Source organism: Giraffa tippelskirchi, chromosome Y, assembly GCF_054371585.1.
Source record: "Giraffa tippelskirchi isolate mGirTip1 chromosome Y, T2T-mGirTip1v1.2.pri, whole genome shotgun sequence".
NCBI lineage: Eukaryota > Metazoa > Chordata > Mammalia > Artiodactyla > Giraffidae > Giraffa > Giraffa tippelskirchi.
In genome coordinates this window covers 17,098,133-17,110,848 of record NC_137290.1, presented here as the reverse complement: position 1 = coordinate 17,110,848, position 12,716 = coordinate 17,098,133, and positions in this window count along the sequence as shown.

Here is a 12,716-nt window from a genome sequence, read left to right as displayed (position 1 = left end):
GCCTTTGACTGTGTGGATTACAATTAAGTGTGGAAAATTCTGAAAGAGATGGGTGTACCAGACCATCTGACGTGTCTCTTGAGAAACCTGTATGCCGGTCAGGAAGCAACAGTTAGAACTGGACATGGAACAACAGACTGATTCCAAATAGGAAAAGGAGTACATCAAGGCTGTATATTGTCCCCCTGCTTATTTAACTTATATGCAGAGTAGATCATGAGAAATGATGGGCTGCAAGAAACACAAGCTGGAATCAAGATTTCCAGGAGAAATATTAATAACCTCAGATATGCGGATGACACCACCCTATGGCAGAGAGTGAAGAAGAACTAAAGAGCCTCTTGATGAAGGTGAAGGAGGAGAGTGAAAAAGTTGGCTTAAGGCTCAACGTTCAGAAAACTAAGATCATGGCATCTGGTCCCATCACTTCATGGGAAATAGATGGGGAAACAGTGGAAACACTGTCAGACTTTATTTTTTGGGCTCCAGAATCACTGCTGATGGTGACTGAAATTTAAAGATGCTTATTCCTTGGAAGGAAGGTTATGGCCAACCTAGAAAGCATATTTAAAAGCAGAGACATTACTTGGCCAACAAAAATCCATCTAGTCAACGCTACGGTTTTTCCACTGGTCATGTATGAATGTGAGAGTTGCACGGTGAAGAAAGCTGAGCACCACAGAATTGATGCTTTTGAACTGTGGTGTTGGAGAAGACTCTTGAGAGTCCCTTGTACTGCAAGGAGATCCAATCAATCCATCCTAAAAGAGATCAACCCTCGGTGTTCATTTGAAGGTCTGATGTTGAAGCTGAAACTCCAATACTTTTGGCACCTCATGGGAAGGGTTGACTCGTTGGAAAAGACCCTAATGCTGGGTAGGGTTGGGGGCAGGAGGAGAAGGGGACCACAGAGGATGACATGGTTGGGTGGCATCACTGACTCAATGAACATGGGTTTGGGTGGACTCCAGGAGTTGGTGATGAACAGGGAGGCCTGGCGTGCTGCAATTCATGGGGTTGCAAAGAGTTGGACACGACTGAGCGACTGAACTGAACTGAATAATTAAATAAGAAGAAAAAAAAATCTGCCCTCATAATGAAAACTCACCTCAACATCTTGTTTGTGCAAAGTCCACAGGAGCAGTGTGTCACTGAACGCAGGCTGAGGGAGTGGATGAGGTAGTCCCCAACAGGGCCAGTTTCTGTCAAATTGACTTTGTGTTGCCAGAGATGCCAGCCAGCAGCTGAAAAAATCGAGAGCTGTCTCTTTGTCTCATTAGCTGCCTATAGAGCTGGAACAGCACCAGGGAAACAGGCGCCCTCTGTCTTGATGCTCTGCCAATCCAAGTACTGTTCTTACCACACAGTCCAAGGTGGCTTCTCAGCCCTCAAGTTCTGCACTCCCCCTGCACCAGGAAAGTAAAGGGGGAGGGGAGAGGGACGGACTCTTCTTCCCTTTAAGAGCACAGCTGACACAGTTCAACATCGCTGTTGCTCAAATCCCAATGGCCAGATTTGTGCATCAGAAAATCACACCTTACCACAAAAGGAGCTGGAAGATGTAGCCTTTATTCTCAGCCACTCCTGCCTAGCGAGGAAACAAACAAATACGGGAGCATTTTCTGAGAGAGAAGGGGAGAACGAATGTAGGGAGCCAGCCAGTAGGCTCCATCACAGCCAGCAGGTGGGGGGGGGGGGCTGTAATTGCCACCCTACCTAATCCCAGGCCTTACCCATTACTCTTTATTTACGAATAAATATTTATTTATTTAATCCTCCAATAACTCCCCTGACAAAGTGGGCACCATCCCACTTCATTTTATAAAGGACATGTTTGAGATTCAGAAAGATTAATTAATTTCTTTAAAGTCACACAGCTGGTACAGGTAAACTGCTATGTGTTTTGCTGCATACACCTGGTAGGAAGGAGGTGGACTTAGGAATATCAAACACTGTTGTTCTGCACCCCTGAGCTGGTTAGAAGAGAGTGGAGTCCACCAAAGAAAACTAGGATACAGCACCCCCATATGACAAGCTCCCCTGAAAATTCCCACCAGTGTCTCAAGCAGCAGCTTCTGCCCGCTGATGAGAAAGTCTGTGTGCCAGCAGCTCTCCCAGCCTGATGGATGGGCCTCATTAGCCCAGGCCATGGGCACCTGAGCCGTGTGAAACACGGTGACAGGACAGGGGGCTTTGGCTGTTCCGGCTGACGGTATTGTTAATATCTCCATTTTAGCAGGTTATTTGTCTCCACCTCTCCACCAGTTGCAAATCCACCTAGGTTCTGCAGCCACCAGGCCTGGCAGGGAGGCTGCTGAGATAGTCTCTTCCTCTTTGCTCATTTCCTCCAGGAAAAATAAATTACGTAGTTTAAACAGGGACTGGATTGGCCATGCAGCCACCAACATCCATCTTTGCAGAGAATGAAAGGCTCAGCCAGGCTGAGGGGAGGAGAGTGGGGGAGCTGAAAGGCAATAAAGAGAGGGCATCTGTTGCCCATGATGGATCACTTTTTGCTTCATTTCCAGCACTATTGTCTTTTCCAGTGACTCAACCCTTCACATTAGGTGGCCAAAGTATTGGAGTTTCAGCTTCAACATCAGTCCTTCCAATGAACACTCAGGACTGATCTCCTTTAGGATGGACTGGTTGGATCTGCTTGCAGTCCAAGGGACTCTCAAGAGTCTTCTCCAGCACCACAGTTTAAAAGCATCAAGTCTTCGGAGCTCACCTTTCTTCCCCATCCAACTCTCACGTCCTTACATGACCACTGGAGAAACCATAGCCTTGACTAGATGCACCTTTGTTGGCAAAGTAATGTCTCTGCTTTTAACTATGCTATTTAGTTTGGTCATCACCTTCCTTCCAAGGAGTAAGCTTCTTTTAATTGCATGGCTGCCATCACCATCAGCAGTGATTTTGAAGCTCCCCCACCCCCAAAGTATGACACAATTTCCGCTGTTTCCCCATTTTTCCCCATGAAGTGATGGGACCAGATGCCATGATCTTAGTTTTCTAAACTTGTAGAGCTTTAAGCCGACTTTTTCACTCTCTTCTTTCACTTTCATCAAGAGGCTCTTTAGTTCTTCTTCACTTCCTGCCATGAGGGTTGTGTCGTATGCATATCTGAGGTTATTGATATTTCTCTCGGCAATCTTGACTCCAGCTTGTGCTTCTTCCAGCTTTGACTACCTACCCTTCTATTTGCATGGCCCCAGCCTTCCCCTTCTCTGGCACTTACTTAAATGTCACCCCTCCAGAGAGCCTGTCCTGACCCAGCTATCAAATGTGTAGAGCCCCCAGAGGCAGGAAAGGGTGTATGGTGCTCCTGGAACCAAAAGGACACTTGTATAGTTTCTACCCTGTAGGCATACAACCTCACAGTGCACGGAACTGGGGGCATTCATGTATATTCATCAAGCACCCTCTATTCACTCAGTAAAAAATTGAAGGCTGGTGACTATCTTGAGCTGGCCTTGAGTATCTTTTAGCTGTAATGAAGACGTAAACACTTGCTCACCTAACAAGATTAGACCTAGGTGTACCTTAGGTTGATTCAGTTGAGTTCAGTTCCGTTGAGTCGCTCAGTCATATCCGATTCTTTGCAACCCAATGAAGCACAGCACACCAGGCCTCCCTGCCCATCACCAACTCCCAGAGTCCACCCAAATCCAGGTACAAAGAGTCAGTGATGCCATCCACATCCATGCATGACCACTGGAAAAACCAGAGCCTTGACTAGATGGTGGAGAAGGAGGTGGCACCCTACTCCAGTACTCTTGTCTGGAAAATCCCACAGATGGAGGAGCCTGGTAGGCTTCGGTCCATAGGGTTGCAAAGAGTTAGACACGGATGAGCGAACTCTCACTTTTCACTCCCATGCACTGGAGAAAGTAATGGCAATCCACTACAGTGTGCTTGCCTACAGAATCCCAGGGACGGCAGAGCCTGGTCGGCTGCCGTCTATGGGGTCGCACAGAGTCGGGCATGCCCGATGCGACTGAACAGCAGCAGCAGCAGACCAGACGGACGTTTGTTGACAAAGTAACATCTCTGTCTTTTAATATGCTGCCTAGGTTGCTCATAACACTCCTTCCCAGGACTAAGTGTTTTTTAATTTCATGGCTGCCATCACCATCTGCAGTGTTGTTTCAGTTGGTCCAAAAATTCATCAAGCATCCCTATCCGCCAGACCTCCTGTCCTGCTTGTTGAGGAATCTGTATACAGGTCAGGAAGCAACAGTTAGAAATGGACATGGAATATCAGACTGGTTCCAAATAGGAAAAGGAGTACGTCAAGGCTTTAATTTGTCCCCCTACTTATTTAACTTGTATGCAGAGTACATCAAGAGAAACGCTGCGCTGAAAGAAGCACAAGATGGAATCAAAATTACCGGGAGAAATATCAATAGCCTCAGATACGCAGATGACACCCCCTATATGGCAGAACCTGAAGAAGAACCTAAGAGCTTCTTGATGAAAGTGAAAGAGGAGAGTGAAACAGTTGGCTTAAAGCTCAACATTCAGAAGCCTTAGATCATGGCATCTGGTCCTATCACTTTATGGCAAACAGATGTGGAAACCGTAGAAACATTGGCTGACTTTCTTTTGCTGGACTCCAAAATCACTGAAGATGGTGACCGCAGCCATGAGATTAAAAAACGCTTCCTCCTTGGAAGGAAAGTTATGACCAACCTAGACAGCATATTAAAAAGCAGTGAAGTTATTTTGCCAACAAAGTTCTGTTCAGTCAAGGCTATGGTTTTTCCAGAGGTCGTGTAAACAAGTGAGAGTTGGAGTATAAAGAGGGCCGAGAGCAGAAGAATTGATGCTTTTGAACTGTGGTGTTGGAGTAGCCTCTTGAGAGTCCCGTGGTCTGCAAGGAAATCCAACCAGTCCATCCTAAAGGAGATCAGTCCTGGGTGTTCACTGCAAGGACGGATGTTGAAGCTGAAACTCCAATACTTTGGCCACCTCAGGCGAAGAGCTGATTCACTAGAAAAGACCCTGATGCTGAGAAAGATTGAGGGCGGGAGGAGAAGGGGTCGACAGAGGATGACCTGGTTGGATGGCATTACTGACTCTATGGACATTGGCTTGGGTGGACTCCGGGAGTTGGTGATGGACAGGGAGACCTGGTGTGCTGTGGTTCACAGTGTCTTAATTCGTCATATAACACAGAGTGACTGAAGTGTATTGATGACTAAATGGTGATACGGTGAGGTGGACGGATGGATGCTTGTCTGGATGTGTGAGTGGTTGTATGGTGAGATGGAAAGTTGGATAGATGCTTAAGTGGATGAATGAGTGGCTAAATGGATGGATGAGTAATGGAATGGGTAGGTGGATAGAATGACTAATGGTTGATGGGTGATTGATAGTAATACTGCGATGGTTGGATATGTAGTTGCAAGAATGGTATAATGGTTAGATAGACAGATAGTTAAATGAAGGTAAAGAATCCCTCGAGTTAGCTGGCAAAAACACGGATCAACCTCACTGTAATCTGCTGAATTAGTTTCTTCTAATGAGTGTAAATGTTGTACTGAATGAATTGACTTCTGGCTCGAGAAGAAAGAGACTGCAGCAGAACCACCTAGGGAATCAGTCATGTGGTCCTGGATCCTCCCTGTTTTCTCATTGTTTGATAACCTAGGCACCTCGGTACCCACTTTTAACCACGTGCTATCCACTCGTCCCTTCCAGCCACCATCACACCTGCTGTCAGATAGAGAACAGAGTTGTAGTTGCCAAAGATGGAGGGGATAGGGATGGGCTGGGAATCTGGGGTTGGTAGACGCAAACTACTACGTTTCCAGTGGATACACAACAAGGTCCTAATGGATAGCACAGGGGACAATATTCAGTATCCTGTGATAAACCGTAATGGAAAAGAATGTAAAAAAAGAATGTGTACATGTGTATAACTGAGACACTTTGCTGATTTGCAGACTGACACGGCACTATAAATCAAGTATATTTTAACAAATTGAAAAAAAAAAAACCAAGAATAAAGTTCTCCTACCTTTTTTCAGCCCTACTGATAAAAGAGAAACAAAAAAAAAGAAACAACTGCTTTCAAGAAAAATTCTGTTGAGAATTAACAAAGACTAAATCACTTAATAAAAAAAGAAATTGTATTTTAAAAGGCTTCCATTAGTGTCACGAATAGTAGACTCTTGAAGCTGTCCACACAGAGAGAGGTTTGGGGTGAAACAGACCTGTTCTTTATTTCTGAAATTAACTGCCTAGGTGGTCACCTACTTTTCTATTGTGATGATTGAATGTTAAAGGCTGGTGCTGACAGTCCACAGTCTGTAAATGTTTCATTCTGAATTCTGGGATGACTCAGAGCTCTCAGTGGACAAAGGCACTATCTTTCTCAATGTATAAGAGAGATAGCAATTAATGAATGTTGGATGATAGATGGATGGATGAATGGATGATGGATGGAATGGAGGGTGTTGGGTAGATGGATGGATGGATGGATGGATGGATGGATGGGTAGCTAAGATTCAGTGGTCCCAGGCTTCTTGCCTTCACTCTTTATCCAACAGTATCTTGCAGGCCTCTGGAATCCTCTTAGAAGTAGAGTAGCTGCACTATGCAAAACTCCCAAACAAAAACCCTTGGCTTTCTAGAAGTGTGAGCACGACACCAGAACTTTCTGGCTAGCTCAGCAGAAGGACAGAAAATCAAAGAAGTTTTCAGGTCAAACTCCAGGGATGAAGGTGTTTGTTTCACAAGGGAGTTAGAAGTCAGAGAGCTAACATGGGAATTTTTCAATGGCAAATAGCATAAGTACCATCAAAGTGGCTTTAAAAGAAAATGGCCTACTTGGCTGAAAGGTTGAGGAATGTGTGATCTCAGACTCCATGACCACCAACACCCCAAATGCAGAATTCAAGGAATATCTTTAAATTCTTTTAAATTCAGTCTCTTTGTCTCTATCCCTGGACACTGTTTCCTCTAACTTGGCTTCATTTGTAGACAATAATCTACATGAGGTAAAAGATGTGGCAGAAATGATTAAACAAAGATTTCTATTAATTGAACATTGGTTAATTCTTAGAAGGACAAGTGCTTAGGAAAGATAGGTTAAATTTATGCTGTGAGATTAAAATGTTCTTATGGTTGAAATATTTTGAGTTTCTTCTTCCTTAGTTATTTGCAGCCAAAAGCATCCCAATATATATAACACATAATAAATAGTAGTATTATATCTCATGGACTCAGATGTCTACTTACAAAACCAATCATTCAAGTGGAGAAGATATTTTTACTCCATCAGATGTTAATTGAGCATCTACAATGCACCGGCAGTGTCCCAAGAACAATAGACGCATATTTGAATAAGACATGGTGCTTTAAAACAAAACAAAACAAAGTTGAGACATTTGACACCTTAAAAAAGTTACTAAAATACATAAGTAAGGCTTCCCTGGTGCCTCAGTGGCAAAGAATCCACCTGCCAATGCAGGAAATGCCAGTTCGATATCAGGTTTGGGAAGTTACTACATGTCCAGGGGCAGCTAGACCCATGCACTACAACTTACTGATCCTGTGCTCAGAGCCCAGGAGCCCCAGCTACTGAAGCCCACTTGCCCTACAGCCTGTGCTCCACAACAAGAGAAGCCACTGCAGTGAGAAGCCTGTGCACCACAACTAGAGAGGAGGCCCGCATTCCCCAACTAGAGATAAGCCCTGGCAGCAATGAGACCCAACACAGCCATAAATAGATACTATTATACAAATAAAGATATGAGACAAAAGTCAAATTGAAATTCAAATCACAGACAACAGCATGTGTTAATCCCCCTTGATATATAAAAATCTCTTACAAATAAAGAGTAAACCAGCAACCCAAATTAAAAAAAAAGATCCTAGGGCATGTACATACATTTTAATATATTTGTTAAAAGTGCAACTGTTCCTTAAACTTATACAAAGATGTTCAAGTTCGCTCATCGTAAGAGAAATGCAAATATACTGAGATACAACTTTTCGCATCGGATTGACAAACGTTTGAATGTTTAATGACTCACAGTGCTGGTTGAGCTGTGGGGCTTCGTGCATTGCTTGTGGAAGCTGAAACTGGTACAACTCCTAAGGAGAAAAGTTGGCAATATCTATGCAATTTGTAAGTTCGACTCAGTAATTCCACTTCTGAGTATCTATCGACAGATATATTTAAGTAAGCATGCATATTCTGTATAGAGTTCTTGTCTACAACACCGTCTGTAATAGCAAAGAATGAAAACAAGCCGAATATCCACCAGCAGTGGACTGATATTTATTGGCTGTGGGACTTTTTATTCGGTTGGAGTTTGGATCTTCTTCCAAATCCAGTGAGAAGACGCCAGAGAGTTTAAAGGAGGAGACGGGCATAATCCGACTTCTATTTTGAAGAATCATCCTGATCTGGGGGATGGGTACCCAAGTTTAATCATCTGTAAGAAAATATCATGATGATAACCACTTGAGCTTGGTTCAGTACGCTGTGTGTAGGGTATCAAATGAGAAAATGCCTTCACGTTCCTGAGACAGCCCATAACCAGCTGTTTTTGACCAGACACCGTGCTTCCATCCTTCCCGCTGGAAACCATTCTCTCCCGACGCAGATGAGGACGGACGACGTCCCCAGGTCCCGTAAAGGGCTCCTCGTGGTCCTTCCTAGCTTCTCCCGTGCCTTCCACCTTGCTTTTGATTTCTGTCACCCCAGATCTCCAAGCCCTTATAAACGGACCCATAGACAATACAGCCTGCCATTTTTACTCACAGGGATTTGGGGAAACTCCTAGGATGTGGATAGACAGACAATTCTTTCTGGGTAAAGGGAAATCTGGGTTCAGAGCGCTCTGCCACTCTGCTGCAGCGCCCACAGCACCGACGATGGGGCCGGATCAGCACCCGTGAAGCTGTGTTCGCCAGTGACCACCAGAGGGCAGTGCGACCCCGCCATCGGCCCGAACTGCCCGCAGGGGCCACCCAAAGTTAGGCATGGAAATAGCACTGCAAGAATTCCAGAAGTACGGTGTTAGGAAGTGTTCTAGTTTCATTGTTTTACAAGTGGTTGACCAGTTTTCCCAGCACCACTTGTTAAAGAGGTTGTCTTTTCTCCATTGTATATTCTTGCCTCCTTTGTCGAAGATAAGGTGTCCATATGTGCGTGGGTTTATCTCTGGGCTTTCTATTTTGTTCCATTGATCTATATTTCTATCTTTGTGCCAGTACCATACTGTCTTGATGACTGTGGCTTTGTAGCAGAGTCTGAAGTACGGCAGGTTGATTCCTCCAGTTCCATTCTTCTTCCTCAAGATTGCTTTGGCTATTCAAGGTTTCTTATATTTCCATACAAATTGTGAGATGATTTGTTCTAGTTCTGTGAAAAATACCATTGGTAGCTTGATAGGGATTGCATTGAATCTGTAGATTGCTTTGGGTAGAATACTCATTTTCACTATATTAATTCTTCCAATCCATGAACACGGTATATTTCTCCATCTGTTTGTGTCCTCTTTGATTTCTTTCATCAGTGTTTTATAGTTTTCTATATATAAGTCTTTTGTTTCTTTAGGTAGATATATTCCTAAGTATTTTATTCTTTTTGATGCAATGGTGAATGTTATTGTTTCCTTAATTTCTCTTTCTGTTTTCTCATTATTGGAGTATAGGAATGCAAGGGATTTCTGTGTGTTAATTTTATATCCTGCAACTTTACTATATTCATTGATCAACTCTAGTAATTTTCTAGTAGAGTCTTTAGGGTTTTCTATGTAGAGGATTATGTACACAAAAATAAACTCAAAATGGATTAAAGATCTAAACGTAAGACCAGAAACAATAAAACTCCTAGAGGAAAACATAGGCAAAACACTCTCCGACATAAATCACAGCAGGATCCTCCATGACCCACCTCCCAGAATATTGGAAATAAAAGCAAAAATAAACAAATGGGACCTAATTAAAATTAAAAGCTTTTGCACAACAAAGGAAACTATAAACAAGGTGAAAAGACAGCCTTCAGAATGGGAGAAAATAATAGCAAATGAAGCAACAGACAAACAATTAATCTCAAAAATATACAAGCAACTTCTGCAGCTGAATTCCCGAAAAATAAATGACCCAATCAAAAAATGGGCCAAAGAACTAAACAGACATTTCTCCAAAGAAGACATACAGATGGCTAACAAACACATGAAAAGATGCTCAACATCACTCATTATTAGAGAAATGCAAATCAAAACCACAATGAGGTATCATTTCACACCAGTCAGAATGGCTGCTATCCAAAAGTCTACAAGCAATAAATGCTGGAGAGGGTGTGGAGAAAAGGGAACCCTCTTACACTGTTGGTGGGAATGCAAACTAGTACAGCCACTATGGAGAACAGTGTGGAGATTCCTTAAAAAACTGGGAATAGAACTGCCATATGACCCAGCAATCCCACTGCTGGGCATATACACCGAGGAAACCAGAAATGAAAGAGACGCGTGTACCCCAATATTCATCGCAGCACTGTTTACAATAGCCAGGACATGGAAGCAACCTAGATGTCCATCAGCAGACGAATGGATAAGGAAGCTGTGGTACATATACACAATGGAATATTACTCAGCCATTAAAAAAAATACATTTGAACCGGTTCTACTGAGATGGATGAAACTGGAGCCCATTATACAGAGTGAAGTAAGCCAGAAAGAAAAACAACAATACAGTATACTAATGCATATATATGGAATCTGAAAGATGGTAACGATAACCCTATATGCGGGACAGAATGAGAGACACAGATGCATGGAACAATTTTATGGACTCTGAGGGAGAAGGTGAGGGTGGGACGTTCTGGGAGAATGGCATTGAGACATGTGTATTGTCATATGTGAAACAGAGCACCATTCCATGTTCGATGCATGTGACAAGGGCTCGGGGCCGGGGCAGTGGGATGATCCAGAGGGATGGGAGGGGGAGGGAGGGGGGTGGGGGGTTCGGGAAGGGGAACACATGTAAACCCATGGCTGATTCTTGTCAATGTATGGCAAAAACTATTACAATATTGTAAAGTAATTAGCCCCCAAGTAAAATAAATAAATTTATTAAAAAAAAAAAAAAAAAAGAATTCCAGAAGTATCTACTTGGGCTGCGCCCCTGCTTTGCGGGAGTGCTTCCCTGATATTGCAGCACCTTCGAGGATCTGTTCAGGCCCCAAAGTTAAGGATTAAGTGACCTGCTGTGGTGCCTCAAGAGCCATCAGCAGCCACGACCCCAGAAGCACTTCTTGCCACACTCAGCCTGACTATAAAAGATAACTACTCTAATGTTTAATAACACCGTCGCCGTGATAGTTTAAATTGTTTGACAAAATGGTGTGTGTGTGTGGGGGGGGGGTTAATCCATAAATTCAAGATAGCAAACTATGTAGCAGTTCATTCAAGGATGACGGATAAGCCAGCTGCAACCAAATAGTGATTTTAAAACGTAACCATCAAGTGTTTGGGCAACAATGTGTATTGGGGGAACTCGGACTACAGGGTGGGGGTGTCTCTTTGCCCTTATACCCTCTTCACCGCCCGACGGGTATCAGGACTGCAGAAGCCCAGTCCCCCTCTCTCTCATAGCCCATGGGTTCCTATACACCACATGGTGTGGCTGAATAAGGAGCTGCACACACAAGTCTGGCTTCTACATTTATTCAACACCTGCTCTGTCCCAGGCACCCAGCTAAGCCCTTGACTTGCGTTAACTCCTTCATCGTGATCACACAGTTGCTGTCTGGAGAGGTCAGATAGCACATGGTTCAGATGTGGCCTGGGGTCAAGTCCCAGCTATTCCTTTTCCTGTTTGTGGGAACTTCACTCCCTGCACTTCAGCGTTCTCACCTGTAAAATGGGGTTGAGGTGAAAACCCACCTCACAGAAATGTTGCCAGCATTGAGCGCATTAAGACATGAACAACACTTTGTTTGAAAGCTTCCCTTTCAGTCCCTCTGCATAAGAAATGAATATTACATCAAGACCCAGTATGATATAGATACATGTGTGTGCATATTATGTGTGTAAGCTAAAATATATTCCACAAGGCAATGCTAACCTATAATACCATGATATATGCACTTAGTTTCCATCCTGTCCTGTTTTCTATTTAAAAGATGCAAGTAACAATCTACTAAATTGACTCTATGACCCACCGTTTAGAAAATATTGGTTTAGCAAAGGGTTCGGCAGACCATGTGGTTCTCAGAAGTCCCATTTTACAGAATGGGAAACTGAGGTCCAGAAAGTGTTTTGGCTTGCCTCTGACCCCAGCTACTGGAAGGCAGCAGAGCCCAGACTGCAACCCAGCATCTCTGATGCCTAAATTAAGGCTCTTCCACACAAGATGCAAACTGACAGCTCACAGGCCAGATCTGACCCACAGAGACGTTGGCCTAATTTTCACAATAGGTTTGCAAGTTTTGTTACAACTATATAAAATGTATCATTGGAAGACATAACTCAAAATATGAATTTTCAACTTATCATTGAAAGTGGGCAATCTGGCAACACGTGGACCTATGTATGCACGTGACCAGCAGGAGCCACACCCAAACTGCCACTTCCAGCTGCTCTCCAGGTTCATTACTTTGCCACAGTCCCCACCGTGCATGGACAGAGGGTCCTGGCAAGTTTCAGTCCATGGCATCTCAAAGAGTCGGACACAACTTAGCAACTAAAAAA